A 26,441-nucleotide genomic window follows, 5' to 3' on the forward strand; every position below is an offset into this window, starting at 1 on the left:
GGGAATTTTACTGGAAGCAAGTGAAGAAATAGGTTTGGAAGTAAATCCCGAAAAGACAAAGAATAGGATTATGTCTCGTGGCGAGAATATTGTACGAAATGGAAATATAAAAAAAGGAAATTTATCTTTTGAAGAGGTGGAGAAATTCAAATACCTGGGAGCAACAGTAACACATATAAATGATACTCAGGAGGAAATTAAACACAGAATAAATATGGGAAATGCCTGCTATTATTCGGTTGAGAAGCCTTTATCATCCAGTCTGTTGTCAAAAAATCTGGAAGTTAGAATTTATAAAACACTTATATTACCGGTTGTTCTTTATGGTTCTGAAACTTGGAATCTCACTTAGAGAGAGGAACATAGGTTAAGGGTGTTTGAGAATAAGGTGCTTAGAAAAATATTTGGGGCTGAGAGGGATGAAGTTACAGGAGGATGAAGAAAGTTACATAACACAGAACTGCACGCATTGTATTCTTCACCTGACATAATTAGGAACATTAAATCCAGACGTTTGAAATGGGCAGGGCATGTAGCACGCATGAGCGAATCCAGAAATTGCATATAGAGTGTTAGTTGGGAGGCCTGAGTGAATAAGACCTTTGGGGAGGCCGAGACGTAGATGGGAAGATAATATTAAAATAGATTTGAGGGAGGTGGGATATGATGATAGGGACTGGATTAATGTTGCTCAGGATAGGCGGGCTTATGTGAGGGCGGCAATGAACTCCGAGTTCCTTAAAAGCCAGTAAGTAAGTACGGCGTATTATGTTTCTCGGTAAAATGTGATTCAAACATTTCAAATGCGAGAACATGACCGCCTGTGGGAAGTCTACACTTTAAGGATTTTCCTCTCAAATACTAAATTATGCTGTAAGTTATGGAAGTCTTCAGTAATTTAATTTACAAATATAGACATAGTCATACCGCCTCGAATTTAATATAATTTCACGCAAGCGTAAAGTTATTTTATTATATTATCTAAGAATAACATAACTCTTGTGAAGTAATATGTTTCTCTTTGCGTATGTATACGTATAGAAATAATATTAAACATCCCAGAATGGTTAGGGTTATTATTCTACTTACATGGTAAGTAAACTGCAAGTAGCAACTGTAACAACAAAATTGATTCGCGTCGGAAATACCAAGCACTTGCCTGAAGTTGTATAGAAAGCAGAGATTGAGTTTCTGCTGTTAAAATACAATAATTTTGTAAATTACAACATACCTTGAACTTAAAACTATTTCACTGCGAATAATAAACTAGACAGACAGACAGACAGACAGACAGACAGACAGACAGACAGAGAGACAGACAGACAGACAGACAGACAGACAGACAGACAGACAGGCAGGCAGGCAGGCAGGCAGGCAGGCAGGCAGGCAGGCAGGCAGGCAGGCAGGCAGGCAGGCAGGCAGGCAGGCAGGCAGGCAGGCAGACAGACAGACAGGCAGACAGACAGACAGACAGACAGACAGACAGACAGACAGACAGACAGATAGATAGATAGATAGATAGATAGATAGATAGATAGATAGATAGATAGATAGATGAATTTAATGCCATTCAGCGATTTACAGCCATAGACAACGTCAGAGTAGATATATATAATACATGGATACTACAATATGAATAAATGTAAGAATAAAATAAAAAAATAAATATACAATCACAAGATAATCACAAAAACAGGTCAAAAGTGTTAAAAGAAATAGTATAAAATCAGGTTAAAATGTACAGATTTGTCAATTATATGAGGTTAAAACAAATAGTATCTAAAACGTAATATTGCTAAAATCATTGACACTGTAGATTGGATTTGCCATCAATGTCCTCCTCACCATCCTATCCTTCTGAAAGTAAAATATGACGTGTTTCTTATATGCAATGGTAAAGAGTTATAAAGTTTATGAGATATGGAAATAAAACTATTGCTTGTAGTACTATATTTGTACTTGTTGACGGCTGTTGACGGTACAATTCAATTTCATTCTTTCTAGGAATCTTTTTCTTCTCTTCATTTCCTACCATAAATCGCACGTTAAATAATTTTCTGACTCCATAAAAATCTTTCGTATATCATGTTCGCGCAAAATAGATGTACTATATAAAGCTACACAACGGTTGAACATTTTTCTACATGATTGGCTTATATAATCCCGAGATCTTGTTAATCACGCCTCATGTCCTTAAGAACGACTAGTAGGCAGAGATGACGAGCAAGAACTTCATGCGTTTGATATCGCGTTATTTTTCATTTTATAACACGATGTGCAGGTATTCCCTGTCTTTTAAAAGTAAGCGATTAGGAATAAAATTTCATACAGATGTAAAATTGGATGAATTACAACAGAAGACAAGTCCACACCTGTGGAGTAACGGTCAGCGCGTCTGGACGCGAAACCAGGTGGCCTGGGTTCGAATCCCGGTCGGGGCAAGTTACCTGGTTGAGGTTTTTTCCGGGGTTTTCCCTCAACCCAATTCGAGCAAATACTGGGTAACTTTCGGTGCTGGACCCCGGACTCATTTCACCGGCATTATCACCTTCATATCATTCAGACCTAGATGTTGATACAGCGTCGTAAAATAACCCAATAAAAAAAACAGAAGACAACGAAGCCAAACAAATTTACTCGTCGAAGCATAAATTTTTAAAATAGAGTATCAAAAGGAGTACTCTATTTATCTGAAGGAAACGAAAAAAGAAAGGTACATTAGTAGTACTGTAAAAGAAGTTGGGTTTCGGCTATACATATAAATGCAAAGAACAGTTCTTAAACTGAATTTTCTTCTAAAATAAAAGGAATGAGGAAATTATGTAACAGAAAAATATCATAATTTTAAATTTTTATTAAAATTATCATTTCAAATGTCCATAAACATCTTAAAATTTGAAAAGTAACTTGTATCAAGATAACTGATAAATAGAGTCGTGACATCGGTATATTTGTATTAGTATGAGGTGAACATACGACGCCCCAGACAGAATGTAGTTGACGTGTTTCAAGTACAGACAACGGAAGCGAATTTGACACACGCCTAAGAAAGCACGTTCCTTGTTTTCTATACGATTATTGCGTACTATAAAATCAAGACAATACATTATTGTGCAATAAGGGTTAATATCGGAGAGGTCTAAAATGCTGGTGAGGTTGAGAATGTTGGAAATCATACTTACAGTAAATTGTCACAAATGTGGTAAAACATAAGTCTGCAAAGATGTTTTTTTTTATATATATTTAGAGTTCTGCATTACAGTTTTAGAATGCCGAAAACATATATGGCGTACAATTTTGCTTTTCTATATTTAACTGTTACATTAATTTATTTATCGCATCAATTTCGTGCCTTACTTTTCTTGCATGTTGTTCGCTTAGTTTCGGTTCCTGCTGCAATAAACAACAAAATTCATTTTCAAAGTTTCAAATGAAAATGACCGCCGAATATCGGATAGTATAACCTTGTATGCGGAAAAACTGCGTTCAAAATCGGCTGAAACCAAGGGCGCATATGTAAAATATTTCATATTATCAATTTGATTTCTACATCACACAGTAGTACAAAAAAAACTGCGGTTTCAATTCATTATGCAAAATTGCAAAAATTTGATCAGATGATAAGTGCGATTGTTATAAACTTGATGTAGAAATGAAATTGATAATATGAAATATTTTACATATGCGTCCTTAGTTTCAGCCGATGTTGAACGCAGTTTTTCCGCATACAAGGTTATACAGGGACATCATTTTATTTTTACTAACATTTTTAATATTAACCTGGCTATACCTTTGGATTAATAGTTCAGAGCCGGAAACACCGTCTGCTACCCCCTTCCACGATTGAAGTTCGATGATTCTGGCGTAAAATACAAACAAATCACTTTACTAGGTATAGGAGAGAAGAAAAGTAGTTCATCCATTTACCTACGTAAACTAGGGGATATCGCAATTTTGAATTTGATAATTTTCATTAGGTTTTTGTTTAATCAAAATACAGTACAGTATTAACAATGAGTGTTTTTACTCACGAACTGAGTTACCCATGCGGACGTATTCATTATGCAGTGTATATTATACTGTCTACAGCACATTAGCGTACAATATAGGGAATCAAGTTAAATTGAAAAATAATCATAATATGGATATTTGAACACATTTTTGAAAATGGTGGCCATTCATTTAGATACAGGCTTCAGTTCTTTTGTGAATATTATCGCACTATAGATTATTGCATCTAATTCCAATTACAAGTTTCGTCCTCCGTACTAGTAACTCATGTTGAAATAATTCTATACCTATTATATAAAAGAGTATCTTACGTACCGTAAATTCAATCTTCACTTCTGCCCGACCCGCACAGATAACATTACTCAGACATGGTATCTACTGTCCGTCCAAGTGGTTATGTCGCAGGATCGTAGAAAGAGGGGGAATCACGTGACAGTTAATTACTTTTATTTAAGTTATTTTAAACAGTTGCGGATGAGGGAAATCGGAATGCGACGTAGGCAAACGGACGACAGTACCTGTGCGAAAATATGATTCAATATTGAAAGCTCTTTCGTCACTGGAAAACGCGAACATATTTCTGGAACGTACTATACTCACTAACTCAATACTGCTTGTGTTTACCACGACCTTAAGGCGACTTTGACTGTATATATGGGTTAGTGGATCTGCTGTATGTCCTCTGGTTATTTAAATTTTTCTTTAGTTTTCTTGCTTCGTAATATTTCCTGGTTGGATGTTTGGGTCCGGGCAGGTAATCAATTGCTTCAGATAAGAAAATCAGGAATTGCTGTGTCACATCATCAAACACATTGTCGGATAACTCTGCGCTAAATTTATCCTTCCAAGTACGAACTTTTCCGAACTGTACCGACGCTGCACGAGCAAATGAATTGACTTGACATGTTTTCCATTTCTGCTGGAAAACATGCCAACATGTTAAAAGTGTTAAATTCAACATACTTAGTTAACTGTTAAATCAATTGAGACTTGAAATGTCCATATACATGTTAAATTCAACATATTATATTTAACATGTTGTTTTTAAATGTTTAATACTGGAGACGCGCCTTTAGGTTCACCTCAGACTAATACATATATACCAATGTCACGGCCCTAGTGATAAAATAATTTTATACGTAATTGCTTCGTGGAAATTGTTAATCCAGCTCCCTTTCGAACAATCATTCTCCCGGCTACAACTAACTTCTGAACCGGTAAAGAAAAAGAAGAAATAGAAGAATTTTTAGCAAGAGCAAAAAACAATAGAAAACGTCCTTGCAGATATCGCAGTGAAACAAATGTTTTGCGTCATTCGAAGTTTGAGAGGTTTTCGGGCGGCTTTGCTAAATCTCCCTTGTCCTCTGTGTCCCGATCTCTAGAGCTGGAAATAAATCGGTTTGTTTTTGTGACCACTTGAGTTGGAAGCTCTGGTGGCCGGTCGGCAAGGGCCGGGGGAGGTGGATTACTTGCAGGATCCTGTCTTTGTCCGCTATTTCACTGTCTGCTCTCGAACCGCGGGGTGACCGACAATTAAGCCACATGTCTCGACGTGTAAGTCTTCCTCGACACTTTGACAAGACACCGAGCACCACCCATCAAGTGGACAAAGATCTCCTTTTCTCAAATTATCGGATAACTCTCACTCCTATCCTCTGACCTAAATTAGCAGAAATTGTCTAAATTACAATTAATATCCAGTCTTTAATTTACAGAAGAATTTTCTACTGTCACAGTGTTTCATTAAACAGAAGGGAATGGTGAACTTTATGGTCCAAATTAGCTTTTTCGACTTTCGTAAGGTAATAAAAATAATGACTTTCTTGGCATGGTCGGCCTGGGTAGCGTAGTCGGTATATTATTTATTTATTTACTTATTTAGGCCTATTTATTTAATTATTTATTTATTTATCTATTTATTTAATCTGACAGGGTTAAGGCCATAAGGCCTTCTCTTCCATCCTACCAGATAGCACATATAAATACAAAAAAGAAATACAAACACTGATAAAAATAATACAAATTAAATAAAAGCCATATAGACGGTCAACCAATAGTTTCAAAGCTAGATTTCATAATTGGCTTTTAATTAATCCTTTCTACTCTGTAGATGAGTTTCTTAGAATAAATTCATAAGAAATTGCTTTTTAATAAATAAAGTTATTTACATTAGTTACAATTATACATAAGAGTGAAGTGTTTTCATTAATTTTAGAGTTTCAAAATGCTTTGTGTTTTCATTCTAATTACTGTTTTCAATTATATGTGTATTTTCAAATGTATGTTTTTGTATGTTTAATGGCTTAATAAATTGAATTGAATTGAATAAAAAAGAACACTATAGAGCTCTCATCGAGCTAATACAAGAAAAAAAAGAAAGAAAAACAGAGATAGCAATGATGATAGTGATAACTGCTAATGATGATAATAATAATAATCATCATCATAATAATAACAAATACATTACATAATAATTGTCAACTAGTGGCTTGTGCAGCAAATGCTGCTGCAAACTAAGTTCGTTGGGCGTTCAAATACAAATTTTTCAGATTTATTTCAATGAAGAATACTTGTCTTTTTATAGTTATTTGCTTCTATAATAATGAAACATACTCCCTCTAAATGGATTTTTTTAGGCCAAATACTTTTTCTTGAACCTATCCAACTTCAGTTCTTGAGTTTTTACGCGAAAACGCAAGTATCAATGTCAGGACGATAGCAGTAGCTATTTCAGATCATTGTGGATTGTAGGCAAAAGTTAAAAAAATGTCAGGTTTGCTAAGCTTTCGAACAATAGCATTTTTGTATAGCTGCTGCATGTAGAACTTGAAATGTAGAGCGTAAAATCATTTTATCCTGCTAAGAGATCTTGCTGAAATGATCTGGAGACTACAAAATTTTCTAGGCCTCTTATTTTATCAGTAAGTAATATATTGTTATCTTTCCTTAGGAACTGTAATTTTTGCGCTCTCTCGAGCCAATACTGAAGGCAATGACACATATCAATATCTACACTACACCGCCATTGCTTACTTACTTACTTGCTTTTAAGGAACCCGCAGGTTCATTGCCGTCCTCAAATAAGCCCGCCATTGGTCCATATCCTGAGCTACACTGCCATTAAGTTTATGAAAAAGACCCAACCCCACTGGTTTAATAAGTATAAAAATATTTGATTTTTAATAACAATGTTATTATCTTACTTACGTTTTGTAGTTATATATAGCAGTCACTCAGTAAATTATAGAAATGAAGATCTAAATTAAGATATTCTCTACATTTACTTACATAACCTCAAAAGTTTCATTTTCATGTCATCAATATAGCATCAATATTATGTATAATTAATGAAAAATAGATGCGTCATGATATTAACTATAATAATATTTAATTTCTAATGATAATAATGTCATCAAACCACCTCAAGTTTCGTAGTTTTGAATATCCAATACACAGCTGTACTCTGAAAATTATTATACACTGCAGAATCAGTTTTTAATAACAAATTGAATTGAGCTCTAAATATGTCGACAATCCTGCAGGTCATGGCCTTCGTGTAATAGCCTATTGTTTATTGTAGTATGTGTTTTGTTCTGAAATTCAATCAAGTCGGCCGTGATTCAATAAGTTCTCAAAACTGACAACAGATGGATTTTGGAAAATAGGAAAATTATGTAGGAAAATTGACATTTCACTGAAAACTACTACTTTTCCGAAAAACTTTAGGTTCCAAGCTTCAAAATGAGGGGCCATTTATTAAAATCCGTTCAGCCGTTTTCCCGTAATTTCCATTACCAGTTCATATTATATATATAGATTTTACAACAGCATAGTTACAATATTACCTATATGTTATGGGTTAAGCCGAAGTTGCGCAACCTGACAGGTGTTCAATAAGCAATTCCATGAATTAGAATGTGATTTGTTAAATTTAAATGTGAATTTTGATATTGTCCGACAGTCTCTGACATGGTCAGGGAGAGAATTCCAAACGCGTGGAATAGACATGCTGAAAGATGATGAGTAGAAGGATGTTCTGTGCAGAGGAATAGAGAGAAAGTACATGTTCCGGGTTCGAGGTAGTGAAAGGTAAACAAAACGAGATGCTAGGTAAGAGGGTGTGGAGGTGTGGATGATTTTAAATAGTAATAAGAGAGAGTTGAAAAATATTCTTTCTTAAGTAGACTCCAAGACAACAATTCTAGTGACGGCGTAACATGATCGAATTTCCTAATGTTACAAACGAAACGAACGGAGATATAGCGCTGGCCTTCTGTGCTCCAGGTTGCGGGTTCGATCCCGGCCCAGGTCGATGGCATTTAAGTGTAAAAGAACTCCTGCGGGACAAAATTGCAGCACACCGGCGACGATGATATAACCTCGGCATTTGCGAGCGTCGATAAACAAATCATAATTTAAATTTCTTGGCACTTCCACTTTGGAAGGAAATTCATGTACTGTATTTTCATTAATATTTAGATGGTTATGGAACTATTAGCAGCAGTAAAATAATGTCTAAACTGGTGCCTGAGCGTCAATAATGACAATGATGATAAGTTATCTATTTCACTTATTAGTCATTATCGCCTGTCGTGGTTCACCTTCTTCTTGCTTCCCCACCGAGTTTCCCATTTGGTTGACGAGTGATTGTTTTCAATATTTACAGAATGTTGGTTCCTTTTCTTTAATAGGTTATTTTACGACGCTTTATCAACATCTTAGGTTATTTAATGTCTGAATGAGATGAAGGTGATAATGCCGGTGAAATGAGTCCGGGGTCCAGCACCGAAAGTTACCCAGCATTTGCTCATATTGGGTTAAGGGAAAACTCAGGAAAAACCCCAACCAGATAATTTTCCTCGACCGGGAATCGAACCCGGGCCACCTGGTTTCGCGGCCAGACGTGCTAATCGTTACTCCACAGGTGTGGAAAAGTTGGTTCCATATTTGCCTATATTCTTCGATTCTATCTTTTACAGCAATTGTTTTCAGTTCTTCTTGGTCTTCCTCATTTCTTATAAAGTCTAATGTTGTGCACACTTTTAATGGACCCGGGAAGTATGACAGAGAAGATACACACTTTAAATACAATAGCCTAATGTAGAATTTTTCAAGCACTACCTACTAGTCAAAATTCTTCCAAAATGTTACTAGATATTAGAAGTTTTCCGAAGACTACATAGCGTATGGCAGCTGGTCATTTTTTTGTCTCGGGTTATAGATGTCAAGTCTCTTACCTGTACATTTTATAGGCCTAGCTACAATATTATTGTAATAATAGTAATATACGTTACAAGAGCGGTATGTTGACGTTTTCATGGTCGAGGAAAAGGTTGAAAAAGCGAAACGTAGTTGAGCTCTTTTAATTTCCGAGAACATGAAAACAAACATACCGCTCGTGTATCGTACATTATTTTGTGCGAAGATCGTTTATTACATACATGAAAGACGAATTTCTAATTAGTTGCAATGAAATCTCCATGTCGGTTTCTGTTTAATGACGCCAACTTCGGAACACCAAAATATCTTTCTTCAACATTGTTGCTGTAAAATGTTTTCTGTGTTTACTATACTCCAGCAGGCCGTGATATACGTCTGTCTTTCCTCCCCCCCCCCCCCAGTCTATAAATGCGAACTTAAAACAAACGGTAAGGTTATGTAATGATTTATTTTTCATTTTAATATTTTAACAATATTATTTATATAACATATTGCAGTAATAACATCGGCATCTGGAATCTCGTTGATTTTTTCACGGCTTCCTTAATGTTACTTGTATCAGGAATGCAATAAGTTTCGTGGAGTAGTAGACTTTACTTAATTTTTGCAAATATTTAAAAACAATAATGAACATTGCAATTTAGGTGAAATTGCAGTAGTAAGTTTCCAATTTATAATTATTACTATGTTAAACGTCTCTAAAAATAATATGTTAAAAGCCTAAAGCAGTAAAATGAATGTCGTGCTTAAGCGTTAAGAAGAGGGAAATTGTTATGTGTGTTACGTTGGTAATACTGAATTTAGTATTTCACACTTACCGCGTATTGGTTCTGTGCGGAAAACAAGCAAATAAGCACGATCTCGCACAATAGTATTATATATGAAGATAATTTTAACAAATACAGAAAGAAAAGCAACTTTAAATATTATTTTTACAAAAATTGATCATAGAACACAGGTGAAAATGTTTCGCCCCATTAGTTCACATCCTTATGAGTAAGTGTGCAAATTTTCATCTCTCCAGCATTAACAATTCCAATAATTTTTTTGCTTAATATTCGTATATAATTAAATATTCTGAGAAAAAGTTGAAAATGCAATTTAGCTGTGAATTATATTAAACTTATAGAGTAAATATGATCCCATCACAATAAAACCATATAGGCCTCTTATTTTCTTACTTAGGAACATATAAAGAATTTAATTAAGCACAAATAAAAAAAAATACTACACGGCCCTTTTATTCTTCGCTTCCAGGACCAACATTTCTCTGTCAAGTAAAAGCGCATTTATGACCATCTCTTTACTAATGAATATGATTGTCCTGACAACATATAATACAACCATTCAGTAAAACATTATGATGTATCAATGGACTTCTTTCTGGAATCCAATTATTTTAATATAAATAATGGATTAAATGGCGATCTTACTCTTGTTAATTGTGTAAGCATGTGTGAGTTCCAGCTGTTTCGTGTTTCTTCATACCATCCTCAGAGCCTACTAGATCTCGGCATCATCTCGAACTTCGCTGCCTGTTGTGTGGGTGCGTTCGATTGTTGAAAAGTGGTGAAATGTGGTGTCAAATAGTGTTGTGTTCTGAAATACATCTGTGTGTTGAGAATTTAATCAGCGTGTGTTTTGGTGTGTCTGTATATTTCATATTGTTCTAGTGTGTTGAGTTTTTGGTTTTTGGGTTGTATCTGTAGGATTTCTATGTCTGTATTTATGTTATTGTATGTGTGGTTAGCATTAGTTATGTGTTCGGCATATGTAGATGTATTGTGTCCTCTGGTTATTGCTTTAATGTGTCCTTTGTATTGAGTTTGGAATGATCTGTCTGTCTGTCCAATGTAGAAACTGTGAAGAAACACCGAAAGAGCTGTAAGCAGCACATGCCTACACAATTAACACGAGTAAGATCGTCATTTGATCAATTATTTATATTCGAATGTTAAAAGTAGTGTACGAAAGATTCAACATGGAATATTTTAAAATTCTTAGTTAATAGTTTAAAAGTGTTTAACCATTATCATCTATTTTTAAGGTTATGGATTTTGGTTTGTTCTGCCAATTTTATTAGGTAGGCCTAACGTTAGATGTTCTCAGACCGCTTTTAAGGCAACACAGAACAAAATCAGAAAGATTAATTTACATTTCTGTTTACTGGGTTTAGTAGCCAGAAAATCTGTTTTATTTTTTTTTTTATTTTAGTAGGTTATTTTACGACGCTTTATCAACAGCTTAGGTTATTTAGCGTCTGAATGAGATGAAGGTGATAATGCCGGTGAAATGAGTCCGGGATCCAACACCGAAAATTACCCAGCATTTGCTCATGTTGGGTTGAGGGAAAACCCCGCAAAAAAACCTCAACCAGGTAACTTGCCCCGACCGGGAATCGAACCCGGGCCACCTGGTTTCGCGGCCAGACGCGCTGACGGTTACTCCACAGGTGTGGACCAGAAAATCTGCCGATGGAAACAGTGAAATACATTTAAACTTTGATCCTAGAATCACATTTCTAGACGAAGCAAGCAACTTTGTTCGCATACTCTTCTGTTTTATCTAATGTTAGTTCTGTCTTTCCAAAGTAAATTGAATGTTCCATAAGTGATAGATTTGGATTTCCATCGCATATGCCAGCAAATAGCTGTGCTAATAAAACATTCAAACTGTACAATATGCGGTCAAAGAGAAGTGCTTAATACCATGCACATGTAATTTGTGAACATAATCACACCCAACAAGTTTTCAGCACAATGACACTGCATTTGCTTTTGACGTGTACCGGAATCAATCAGAACATAATGCGCTGCTTATGTACATTAATGTATCAACGTGTACCGTTAATTTAAAAACTGGATAATTAAAGCAAACAATGATGTACAGGGTTGCCAATCAATACAGAGATTTAGACTTCAGTGATGGATGGGCTTTGTATAATGTTTTGCTTGTCTCCTGTTAAAAAAAATGTTAGTGGCTTCATCTTCATGGGAAAATGCCGTTTAAAATACAATTCATTTGAAGTAGAACAGGTAAGAAGTTTCGAAGTGTTGAATTATTTCTTCTATGCCATGGATTAAAATCCCCAAAAGATCACCATGATTGTGCTAGAAAAATCCAGAATATTCTATGTTGCTAGAAATTGGAACTCGCTACCGAGTGACGTAAGGGGTTGTTGGACAATAACTTCATTTAGGTCAAAATTACATAAATTCTTACTTAACAAATTAATTGCTGATGAATATTTATTACATATTATAATGAAACTAACATCTGTCCATTCCTATTATGATCATTAATTTCTCTAAATAGATTTACAAAACCTCTAATGGCAATTACATTAATATTCTCATTATAGAAATATATTTTAGATTTATATATATATTTTTTTTTCTCCCTGTAACATAGTTCTAATAAACTTATATTAAATTAATTTTCATCATTTTACTAGCTATCTCAAACCTCAAAATAATTATAATTGATTGAATTAAATTAGCTCATAAATTAAGTTACTACTTACCTTATAGGTTTATCTAAATTTAAATAAATATGTAGTCTACTAGTCGTTAACTTGACTGAAGAATATTGCTGGAGAACCTTTTAAGTGTAATGTAAATATTCGTAATTTAAATATGTATTGTATTGATTTAGACTGGTTGAGTGGAAGAGAAGGCCTTATGGCCTTAACTCTGCCAGCGAAAATAAAACATTATTATTATTATTATTATTATTATTATTATTATTATTATTATTATTTAGTCCACACCTGTGGAGTAACGGTCAGAGCGTCTGGCTGCGAAACCAGGTGGCCCGGGTTCGAATCCCGATCGGGGCAAGTTACCTGGTTGAGGTTTTTTCCGGGGTTTTCCCTCAACCCAATCCGAGTAAATGATGGGTAACTTTCGGTGCTGGACCCAGGACTCATTTCACCGGCATTATCACCTTCATATCATTCAGACGCTAAATAACCTAGATGTTGATACAGCGTCGTAAAATAACCCAATAAAATCATCATCATCATCATCATCATCAACCACAGGGATTAGGCCTATTGGCCTGTTCCGTCTTCAAAATTTATGTCGTCTATCCATCTTGTTCTTGGTCTACCAACATTTCTGTGTCCTCTTGGTTCATAGTTCAGTATTACTTTAGGTAACCGGTCGTCATTCATTCTTCTTATATGTTGGTACCAATTATGTTTTTGTTGTATTTTCTCAGTCAAATTAAAAATATTTAGTTGTTCTCGTATATTTTTGTTCTTTTGATGATCTAAAAGAGTGAGACCAGCAACACTTCGAAGGAATTTCATTTCGCTGGATTCAATTTTCTTTTTAGTTGCTCGGTTTATAGACCAATTTTCTGAATAAAATAAAATTATTATGTATTTTTTTACATTGCACACAAAAGTTGGAAAGAATCAAATGATAAAGTATATAGATAGTATGATTACAGTTATATTTCTTTTATGAGAGTATGGAAATTTCTTTATAAAGTGAAAGATGAAATACGGATGAAAAACACAGGTACAAAGAAAATACAGTCACGAACATAAAAAATTAGCAGAATTTTCTGATGTAACAACATTTCGCATTATTATTCATAGATTTTCACATCCCTTCTTTCATTCTTGCAACTTCCTATAACACATACACGCTAAGGTACACAACAGAAATTATTTGGAAGTTGAGAAATCTCTTCGAAGGGTCTCACAAGAGCTCAAAACTCTCATACGACGATGCATATGGTATTCTCAAAATGCCTTTGTTTGTAGTGAACAATGAAAAGAGACCCGTATGCGTCCCGTATCATCTTTTTTATGGCTGGCCGAGAGGTGGTGACTTTCTGTATTGCGTTCTTTGCACCTGAATGTCCTATCTCGTTTCAATATAGGCGTACCACATAACACTGTACTCCTCCTGTACAGGCGTAATATTAAAATATGCTACTTCGTCAACAGGAACATATTAGACGTTATTCAATAACTGACAAAAAAAAACTTTCTGAGTTGGTGATCTATATAAACTACAGTGTGTTCCTCTATGCCAATTTTAAAAAAGAACAAGTGCATAGCTCCACTATGTTCAAGATCATTACGTCTTTCCCTTGCTCTCCTTGTTTTCCCCTTGCTTTCCTCGTCTTCCTCTTCGTCTAACTGCATTCCCCTCGTTCGCCTCGTCTTTCCGTCGATCCCAATGCATTCTCCTCATTCCTCTCGTCTATTCCTCTTTCTCACTGCATTCCCCCTTTGTTCCACCGCATTCTCCTCTTTCTCACTGCATTCCCCCTTTGTTCCACCGCATTCTCCTCGTTCTCACTGCATTCCCCCTTTGTTCCACCGCATTCTCCTCGTTCTCACTGCATTCCCCCTTTGTTCCACCGCATTCTCCTCTTTCTCACTGCATTCCCTCTTTGTTCCACCGCATTCTCCTCTTTCTCACTGCATTCCCCCTTTGTTCCACCGCATTCTCCTCTTTCTCACTGCATTCCCCCTTTGTTCCACCGCATTCTCCTCGTTCTCACTGCATTCCCCCTTTGTTCCACCGCATTCTCCTCTTTCTCACTGCATTCCCCCTTTGTTCCACCGCATTCTCCTCTTTCTCACTGCATTCCCCCTTTGTTCCACCGCATTCTCCTCTTTCTCACTGCATTCCCCCTTTGTTCCACCGCATTCTCCTCGTTCTCACTGCATTCCCCCTTTGTTCCACCGCATTCTCCTCGTTCTCACTGCATTCCTCTCGTTCTGACTACATTCTTCTCGTTTGTATTCAGACATGATGTTTACATTTGGGGTAGAAGAAGAATTATTATTTTTTATTATTAAATTTCAACACATCATTACAGATATCAATAGGAGTATCTGTACAAAAAATCAAATCTATAATATAAAAAGTACATAAAACTGAAATTTCAACCATTGCCTCCCTTAATAGTACATTGTGCAACGAGCCTATAATGGTAGTAATTAAGACGCGAGTATGTTTATGAAACGAGCGCAAGCGAGTTTCATAATTTTCATACGAGCGTCTTAATTACCATGGGAGGGAGCCGAGAAAATAAGGGAAAAAGTTATTAATTAGTGTTGGAATGATGAAGTAATTAGTGGATAATGTTATTTTTGTATTTATTGTGTATTTTTCTTTTCTATTTTATTTTATCGCGTGTGTATGTTTTTTTATGTATTACCTTTATATTTATTAGTTGGATTATTTCGTGCAGTCTCAATAAGGAATTGAATTGTTTATATATATATATATATATATATATATGTTTCACTGTGTTTTTTCTCTCTCTCTCTTTTCATATCTTACATTTATTTCATTGTTTTATTATTTTTGTGAAATTTGATTTGAAGTTAGATTAGTTGTGATTGTGATACTTAATGATAACGGTAGTAATAATAATAACTGTTGTTTTACTATTTTATAATTAGTAGTATTATTTTTGTTTTCTTTGAAGATTCAAACTGTGCATAGTTATAGCCGTACGGGCTCGTGCGAAAGATCTTGTGTACATGAGTTTGTATAATTTATCATGCATCAATAAATGCACTTATCTATCTATCTACCATTGTAGTCAAGTTTCATACTACTTTTTATGCTCGAACATATTTCTAACTTGAAATTATTCATAAGTATTCATGTTATTCTTATCTGACTGAGGAGCGGAACTGACCTTGTGCAATACCTCGTAAATTGTGAGATGTGCGCAGACGCGAAAGTATTGATTTTTTCCCGAGAAACAAATGTCGACATTGACCTTGATATAATCTAGAGAATAAAATAAACATTGATCTTGATATAACCTTGAAATTGAATTAGACATTGAAAAACGAGATGACAAATTGAATTTATTTGAATATTATCTACAATTAACTCTAATTATTATAGTAAGAGAACTAGTTGTCTTTCGATTGCATATCCGATAATAATCGATACTTGCGCTTTCATATTGCTACAATGGTATTTTCTGATTGGTGGAACACCTGAACTTTAATGAATAGGTGTACTTTAATGAGGTCCATTAAAGGGCTGCTACCAGGTGTATAATTACATTTCGTCATGGTCGAGCATAAACAACATTTTAAAACAAATTGATACAATCATCAATACACAACTTTTATTACCAATAATTAGAAGCTTCAGGCTATTTTTTACTTGGTTCTTAACGACAATGTATCAACTACTAGGTTATTTAACGTGGATGGTTTGGGTGATAGCGAGATGGTAATTTGGCAAGGTATGACCGAGGATTCGCCAAAGATTATCTGACATTTGCCTTATGGTTGGTGAAATCTTCGAAAAATTCCAACCAGATAATCAGCCTACTAAACAAGGAAATTCACGTAATGAATAAAATTACATATAACTGCCATAGTAACGAAATGAAATTTTCTTATGATTTATTACACGGAGTTTTAAGATTTTCCAGTAGGTAGGAAAACCATTTCACTTATTTAATCCATACGGTTAGGAACCAACAGTAAATAACTTTTGTTACACAGTTCAATTAAATCCTGAGATAGCGGATGTTATTTGAACCAACTCGATTTCAATATGTCACCGCGTTCCGATTCCATTAAAGCCATCTATTATGTAGACCTTTTATATGTTTGCCAATATTGGCTGCTGAAGTCTCGATGAGAAATTGGAAATAGTAGAATAATTAATATGTTATTTAATGTATTGCTGGTTGGCAATCTGCTTTATTTCCATACGAGTTCGTGTAGCAAATTTCTGTATTACCTGCCAAACAGAAAAAAAAAACATAAAATGCATACGATCGTGCTAGCCGTGACCTCTACATTATAATCTGATAGGAAGCCAATAAAAGTGTAGAAAAACAATGTGTGGCGCCTGAAAAACCTCTGCGAGTTATAATCATCGACGGAAAGTGATTGAAAATATGTGTTACATAGCGTGCTACTATTTATAATTACAAAGTAATTTAATTAGCTTCCTAATCTCAATAATTTTATAAAATATCATTAAAATCATTCAATCTCATTTGTATAATCATCATCATCATCATCATCATCATCATTACAATCACCGTCTGTTTCCTGTTAAAATAATTTTGTGAGCAATTTACCAGTAGCAGCATTACTTTGCCTTCTGGCATGCAACGCATATGTATAAAGTTACATTGTAATAGTAATTTATGGCGCAGTAATCCATAATTGTTCAATTTCTCCATGGATACGAAATATTTAATGCAGCCCATTATACCTATGCGTGCTTAAAATAGCTATTTATGTATCAAGTATGCAAAATAAGTCTTTAGCCGACGAATTCAGTTGTTTTTGGACGAGGCGAAAGCCAGTCAGTCAACTGTCATATTCTCACCGTCGTCTGATAAACATAATGAAACAATGTTGGCATATTGAAGGTTGCTATGACGATTTTAGCGGCCTAGGCCGCAAAAGTTCAATTTTTCGGACCGATAACAGTCCGAAAAGCAACTATTTCTAGAGGGCATGTACTAAAAAAACTTTTATGCTCGACCATGCCGAAATGTAGTAATTATACACCTGGTAGCAGACCTTTAATGCATGTCATTAAAGTACACCTCCTCATTAAAGGTCAGGTCTTTCAGCCAATGACGACTCAGGTTACAACTGTTCAGCCAATGACAGGTCAGCTTTCTACCGTTATAAAACCGCAAGTATCGATTATTCTCGGATATGCAATCGAAAGAGAATTAGCGAAAAGTCACGGAGGCTGGAAATCCAATACTGTCGCAGAAGGTTATGTTCTGTTAATATAATAATTAGCGTTAATTGTAAATAATATTCAAATAAATTCAATTTTTCATCTCGTTTTTCAATGTCTAATTTAATTTCAATGTTATCTCTGTAGGTTCTTATGGCCTAGCAAGGTCAATGTGAACATCTGTTCCTCGGAAAAAATCAATACTTTCGCGTCTGCCAACATCTCACAACATACGGGACATTGGTCAAGGTCAGATACAAAGAAAATTAATAATATCAAGTTAGAAATATGGTCGAGCATAAAAAGTCGTATGAAACTCGCCTATAGTGGTAATTAAGAAGCTCGTATGAAAATTATGAAACTCGCTTGCGCTCGTTTCACAAATATCAATACTCACTTCTTATTACCTTCATTATAGGCTCGTTGCATAATGTACTATTATAGGTCCTAGAACCAAAACAATATGTCGTACAAATCTCTAGACTTAATAATTGCAACTTATCTTCAGCTTGTTTGGCTTTAATAACAACTCCAGAAGGAATTTCGGTTTTAACAGATCCCGACATCGTTTCCAACATATCATAACATTGTTTATTAAATTCAGAGACTGGTAACTTAACAACAAAGAAATAATAGCATCATGCATGGCCTCCCTCAACGAATAAATTTTATTCTACGTATTATTTTTTTCTTTCTAGTATACACAGTCCCTAGATACCAAAACAAAGCACGCTAAACAAGACATAGAAATACAAAGCGAATTTCTAACTTAAAACTCTTATCAAAAAGTTTTAATTTATTGAATTACGGACTAGTGAGAAACAAAATAATGTGTGAACTTTCGGCGAAATTTCATGTTTAAACCTCGGGCCACTTGCACCCTCGGACCAGAGGCTTCGGAAGCAACGCTGTAGTCCTAGCTATAAACATCTTCATTTCGACCTTGGTACATAAAAAGATTATCAGGGATATGATTCTTGACAAAAAGATTCCACAAACGAAAATGTCTAATCCTCCATATTATTGTTTCCAAACTTTAGAAGGTGAGATCCACTTTTGGGCGAGACTGCCACTCTTCCACTACCGTACCGATACTTAACTCCGAATAATACAAATCCCTATAAAACATAAACAACGATAAATAATAATTTTACTCAAAACTAGTGGATATCACCCAACATCTAATGTACTGTCCAAATTTCACGAGAAGTCAATGGCCGGCCGGTTCCGTGTCGGGGATAGGTTGTAAGAGTGGGGGAAAACTCGCATTCCTCGCTCGGATCTTCTCATGATATGCGGACTGTACAAGTACCAATGGCTTCTTAGACTGAACCTCCTTTCTGATATATTTCTGAAACTCTTAAATACTCTGGCACAGTATTTTGCAAGGCCAAGATGTTAACATAACAGCCATCGATCAAATGGATTGATTTATCAGGAAACTTGATTATTGGCGGGCATCAGTTGACAAAAGAAAATGTTATTCATTCCAATATATTAAAAATAACTCAAGGAAAATTTAACTTCGTATAGTAGAATACGCCAAATAGTGAGTTTGTTTCTGCGGACATGAAATTAAGTTTGCACAATTTTAAACAAAATCTTTTTGATTTTTTACCATAGTACATTTATTTAGTACATTTATATATGATTATGTCTCGTGACCAAAATATTATACGAAATGGAAACATAAAAATTGAAGATTTATCTTTCGAAGAGGTGAAAAAAATTCAAATATCTTGGAGCAACAGAGGAAATTAAACACAGAATAAATATGGAAAATGCCTGCTATTATTCGGTTGAGAAGCTTTTTTCATCTAGTCTGCTGTCAAAAAGTCTGAAAGTTAGAATTTATAAAACAGTTATATTACCGGTTGTTATGTATGGCTGTGAAACTTGGACTCTTACTTTGAGAGAGGAACAGAGATTAAGGGTATTTGAGAATAAGGTTCTTAGAAAAATATTTGGGGCTAAGAGGGATGAAGTTACAGGAGAATAGAGAAAGTTACACAACGCAGAACTGCACCCATTGCTTTCTTCACCTGGCATAATTAGGAACATTAGATCCAGACGTTTGAGATGGGCAAGGCATGTAGCACGTATGGGCGAACCCAGAAATGCATGTAGAGTGTTAGTTGGGAGACAGAAGGGAAAAATATCTAGATGAGAGGACAATATTAAAATGGATTTGAGGGAGGTGGGATATGATGGTAGAGACTGGATTAATCTTGCACAGGATAGGGACCGATGACGGGCTTATGTGAGGGCGGCAATGAACCTGGGGGTTCCTTAAAAGCCATTTGTAAGTAAGTAAGTACATTTATGCACAACATATATGTCTATATGTATGTAAACTTTCAAGGAGATCGGAGCAAAATTGAAGCACTCGGAACTTTTTGCATTGTAAAAAAATATTATTTTGAGAAAACGCCACTCTAACTTCAACGAACACCTAAAGGGCAGCGCACATGCCATTAAAACGCGCTTGAAAAATAAACATATAGGCCTACACATGTGACGCAAGGGTTGGGATATAATTTTATGCCAAAACCCCAATTATGATTTCGGGACCATTTTAGGCTTAGCAACTCGGTAGAGTTCCCTCTTAAATTTCGATACGGAGAGTATATAGACAGAAATGAAAATATATATCAAACGTTCATTTCAAATCCCAAACCTCCTTACAATTTCAACCATGATCACATTAACAGCACAAACATTTCACGCAATTATAGGGATTCGATAAATACGCTGTCATTTTTTCTTTTTTCCTTTTTTTTTTTTTTTTTTTTTTTGTCGAAAAATAACATCATTCACTTTCCTTCCACATTCGCACAGTAGCACTCCGCACAAGTGACAATACCATGTCTTTTTTATACAGTGAACCAAAGTAAAATGTTAAAACTCGGCACGCTGAACGATTTTCCTTCCGAACACGTGCTGGTATGAATAGCAACATCTGATAGCAAACGTCATACAGCTCTGTGAGGCTTATGTTTTTATATTAGCTGGAAGCAATCTGTGCGGTCTATCAAGATCCACAGTCGCGATTTTCAACTTCAGTTCTTCCGGCCGCTCGGAATGATCCCCGAGTTAGAAGTCTTCCCGCTCTTCTTCGGCCGGCCTAGCAGATAATCAATAGCTTCTTCGTAACGCATCTGACTCGAATACGGAAGTTCACTCGATCGAATCGCTTTTAGAGTTATCAGGAGAATACTGAAGCAGCTTCTAGATGCAGGCAAGGTCGTTACCAAAATTCACTATTCACAGTCCTCTAAGGTTAACTAGAACTTTTCGTCCAGACATGTTACACTCGGGCAATAACAACTTTAGAATTAAGATAATACAGAAGTTTCGGATCGGCTACTCAACGATTCTGTATCGACTAAAGACTGGTTCACAATAAACCGGGAACGGAAACAACGAGAACGAGAATAATAACGAAAATAATGTTAAGATAAATGTATTTAAATGTGAACATTCACAATAGTTAATTGTGAATGCTCACATTTAAATACATTTATTTTAACATTACATCTGTTCTCGTTCTCGTTGTCGCTTCCGTTCCCGATTTATTGTGAACCAGCCTTAAGAGGTTTGGAAACGAAGTGGCATTTGACGAAACGAATGCGGGTATTTTTCGTTTTATATGAGTATTATGAGTAGGAGGATGTTGATGATCTAAAAATCTAATTAAAATGAATCATTAAAATGCCCTTAAACTAATGTAAAAATGACATAAATTAAAAGGAAATGACATGTAAATATTATTCACCCTACTCGCACCACTACTTCTTAAAAATTAGTCATCTTGTTTTAATGACTGCCCTGCAAATCTCGGAGAGAGGAGGCAACTTCCTGGAATTTGGCTAAGATAAAAGAAAAGAACATGCAAAAATGAAGGTTTTAAGGAAAACTATGGATTTTAATGAGGGTTTACAATGTGTTTCAATCAGGGGTGGTCCATGTCAGTGCCTTCATTCTCCAGCTCCTCCTTCTTGCGCACTTTACTTTTGTTACCAGATCTTCCAGATGAGGGAATGTGAATGACAAAAGAAATTGTGGGCGCAGCGTGCATTCTTGCAATATTTGTTTTAAAAATACTGTCTACTACAATAGACATTCCTTCCGAACCATGTTGAGGACACAACGTCCTGTCCAGGACATGGTGAAAGTTTTGCCCCTTCCAAACATAAATTCTCAAGAAACCCTCGTACCGACAAAAGAACAGAAGCGGTCAAAATCCTCACTTAAACTAAGCTGCTGTCAAGCATTTTATATTATTTCCGTTGTGTGAAGTGAAACCTTCAGTGGAATGAGGGATGGACTTCAGAGTCTGTTCCAAACTATAAAACTCAAACTTCACTGTTATTCACTCATTCAGTAGGTAATTACTACTCATCTATTTGGTTAGAAAATGATTTAACGCACCTATCGGTAAAGAAGAAAGTAAAATGCATTCCAATTGATCTAAAAGTTCTTCTTCTTAAAAATGACCAAAAATGCCGAAAAAATATAAAAATGACCTATTAGTTCAAAAACGTTAAAAAATGCAAAAAATGCAAAATAAGAAATTACTCTTTTACGTTCATATCAACATAGAAAGGATTTTTATATTAATAGGCATCGTCCTAATGTGAAAAATAACATTTCTTTTCATCAACATCCGCCCCCTAATTATGAGGCATTTGCCTTGCAGTTGGAAAGAAGAACCTTGAAAGAAATCGAAGCAGGTAATTAGCCTAAACAGGATTCCAATTCACGCCCAAGCGAAGTCTCAGAGAACGATACTGTTCCTTGTCTCCAGATTACTCATGAGCGGTCCATCGTTAACCGATTCGCCAGCTGACATCGTTGCTATTTTACAAGTCAATCGCTCGCTACGATTCCACTAGACAACTAGCTTGCTGCATCACCTGCCTTGGTATGCGATAAATCGGATCAACTCACGTTGAATTAATGGACTCACTGACTAACCGAAACATTACTGAATGACTGCCTCGTATCATTAAGTGGTTAAAGGCATTATTACCGTCGGATTGACTTATTTCAGAAAGCCTTCCCTGTCCGAATGCCATAACCAATTTCAGTTAACCATCAATGTCAGCCAGATCAAAGAAATTATTAGAAAACAACACACCAACTAAAAAATGACTTTTCAACCACATCCACTAAATCATTACTATCCAACCACATCGACTAAATTAATAAAACAAACTACATCGGCTAAATTATTAATATCCAACTACATCGACTAAATTATTAATATCTAACTACATCGACTAAATTACTAATATCCAATTACATCGATTAAATAACTAATATCCAACTACATCGACTAAATTATTGATATCCCACTACAATGACTAAATTAGTACTATCCGACTGCATCGACTAAATTATTAATATCCAACTACATCGAGTAAATTATTAATATGCAACTGCATATTATTGACATATAACTTCATCGACTAAATTATAAATATGCAACTGCATAGACTAAATTATTAACATGTAACTTCATCGACTAAATTATTACTCAAATGCGTCGACTAAATTATTAATATACAAGTAGATCGAATAAATTATTATTATCAAACAATATAAACTAAATTATAAATATCCAACTACACCGACTAAAATTATTACTATCCAACTACATCAACCAAATTATTAACATCCAACTACATCGACGAAATTATTAATATCCAACTACATCGACTAAATTATTAATATGCAGCTGCATAGACTAAATTATTAACATGTAACTTCATCGAGTAAATTATTAATATCCAACTGCATCGACTAAATTATTAATATCCAAGTAGATCGACTAAATTATTACTATCCAACCATATAAACTAACTTATAAATATCCAACTACATCGACTAAATTACTAATATTCAACTACATCGACTAAATTATTAATATCCAACTACATCGACTAAATTATTAATATGTAACTGCATAGACTAAATTATTAATATCAAACAATATCGATTAAATTATTACTATCAAACAATATCGACACAATTATTACTATCAAACAATATCGACAAAATTATTACTATCAAACAATATCGACAAAATTATTACTATTCAAACTTTTAGAATTATTACTATCAAACCACATTATTGCCATCAAACCATATCGCCTAAATCATTATTCTCCAATCACTTCGACTAAATCATTACTAACCGACCGACCAGCTTTAAACATTGATTGCCATACGACAGACAAGACAGACTTAATCATTACCATCCAATCGATTAAATCATACTAACCGACCGACCAGCTTTAAACATTGATTGCCATACGACAGACAAGACCGACTTAATCATTACCATCCAATCGATTAAATCATACTAACCGACCGACCAGCTTTAAACATTGATTGCCATACGACAGACAAGGCCGACTTAATCATTACCATCCAATCGATTAAATCATACTAACCGATCGACCAGCATTAAACATTGATTGCCATACGACAGAGAAGACAGACTTAATCATTACCATCCAATCGATTAAATCATACTAACCGACCGACCAGCTTTAAACATTGATTGCCATGCGACAGACAAGACCGACTTAATCATTACCATCCAATCGATTAAATCATACTAAGCGACCGACCAGCTTTAAACATTGATTGCCATACGACAGACAAGACAGACTTAATCATTACCATCCAATCGATTAAATCATACTCTCCGACCGAGCAGCTTTAAACATTGATTACCATACGACAGACAAGGCCGACTTAATCATTACCATCAAATCGATTAAATCATACTAACCGACTGACCAACTGAATCATTAGCAACTAACCGATCGATCGAGCAGAATCATTACCATCCGATCGAGCAAATCACTACTTTCCGACCGAGCGAATGATTACTATCCGACCGATCGACCGACAGAATCATTATCATCCGATCAAGTAACTGATTGAATCATTACTATCCGATCAAGTAACCGACTGAATCATTAATATCCGATCGACGGGCCAAATGAATCGTTATTATCTAACCAGTCAACTTAATTATTACTATACGACTGATCAGTTACATCATTATTATTTGACTGATCAATTGAGTCATTACTATCCGACAGATCAAATTGAATCTTTATTGTCTGACTGATCAACTGAATCATTACTATCTAACCAATCAAATAAATCACCCCTATCCGATTGGTCGAGTGAACAACAATCACAACGATTCGAATTATCAAGTGAATCATGAGTACCGAATCGTCAAATCAGTCACCATTACTCGGCCGATGAAGTGAAATTTTACTGTCCGATCATCAGAAACATGATACTGTGAATCATTACTAGAGCTAGGAAGTTGGTACCGGTACCGAAACTATTAAGTTATGTGAAGTTGGACTATATCTCTACCGAGTAAGTAGTGACGCAGCTCTAAACGTCAACAAACTAGCACAACGAACAAGTAACCAAATCTGTTTTTGTACCAATGATCCATGGCCATAGAACAAGAAACACAATAAGCAAATAATATAAAAAGACACTAATTGTCAATTAGAACCTTCGTAATTTTCAAATTAAAAAATTTTACATATAAAAATGAGATCTCGAATACATAATACTATGCCTCTAGACTTGTTACAATAAATGTTAATACTGTACATTGTCAGTTTATCAAAGGAAATACTTCTACGTTCAGAAAACAATTATTTGCACGTAAATGCCTTTTCTACGTCACAAGACATGACTAGAGAAAATCAAAAATATGATACAGCATTTCTTACTAGACTGTAATGTCAAATGAACAATAGCTTTTTGAATATGATAGTGCATCTCGTATGTGGCATATAATGTTAAAATCAATAATTCCTTTCAAGAATAATTTTCATATTTGCTTTAATAACTATTGGGACTTCTGCGGATTTGTAAATATACTTAAACAATATTATTCTTTCACATATCTCAGGCTTCAGTCATTTCCGTATTTCTTGATTGCAGCAGAATGGTTGTTATAGGCAACTCAATTGTTTGAAGGGACATTGCAACATACCAACATTGTACACATATGGAAAATATGTATGTATATTTGACTTGGGTTTTGAAGAACACGGTTTCTCTTCATTGCTGTTTTTTCCACGTAAAGAGAATCATTCTCGCGTATTCTTTTTCATAGCACAGAGTTCCTGAACTACTCTTCGTTTTATAGATTAGATTTCCTTGTTACATAATTTCCAGTAAAGTGTTTCTCCATTTTTCTTAGCATCGCCACAGATACACTTGATTGTACTTGTCACTATCTCTGTCACTAGATAGTTCTTGAAATTTATATTTTCCCCGCCATTCATAAAATATTTTGATATGATACCTCTTGCATTAAAGGAGAGATCTATAAATGAAACTTGATTAATATACTGTATTTCAGTATTATTTGTATTTATCCTGGTAATAATGAACAGTTTGACTCGTAGACATTTTGTTTTTGCAGCATTAACTTCCCATGATTGT

This window comes from Periplaneta americana, chromosome 5 (genome assembly GCF_040183065.1).
Source record: "Periplaneta americana isolate PAMFEO1 chromosome 5, P.americana_PAMFEO1_priV1, whole genome shotgun sequence".
Taxonomy (NCBI): domain Eukaryota; kingdom Metazoa; phylum Arthropoda; class Insecta; order Blattodea; family Blattidae; genus Periplaneta; species Periplaneta americana.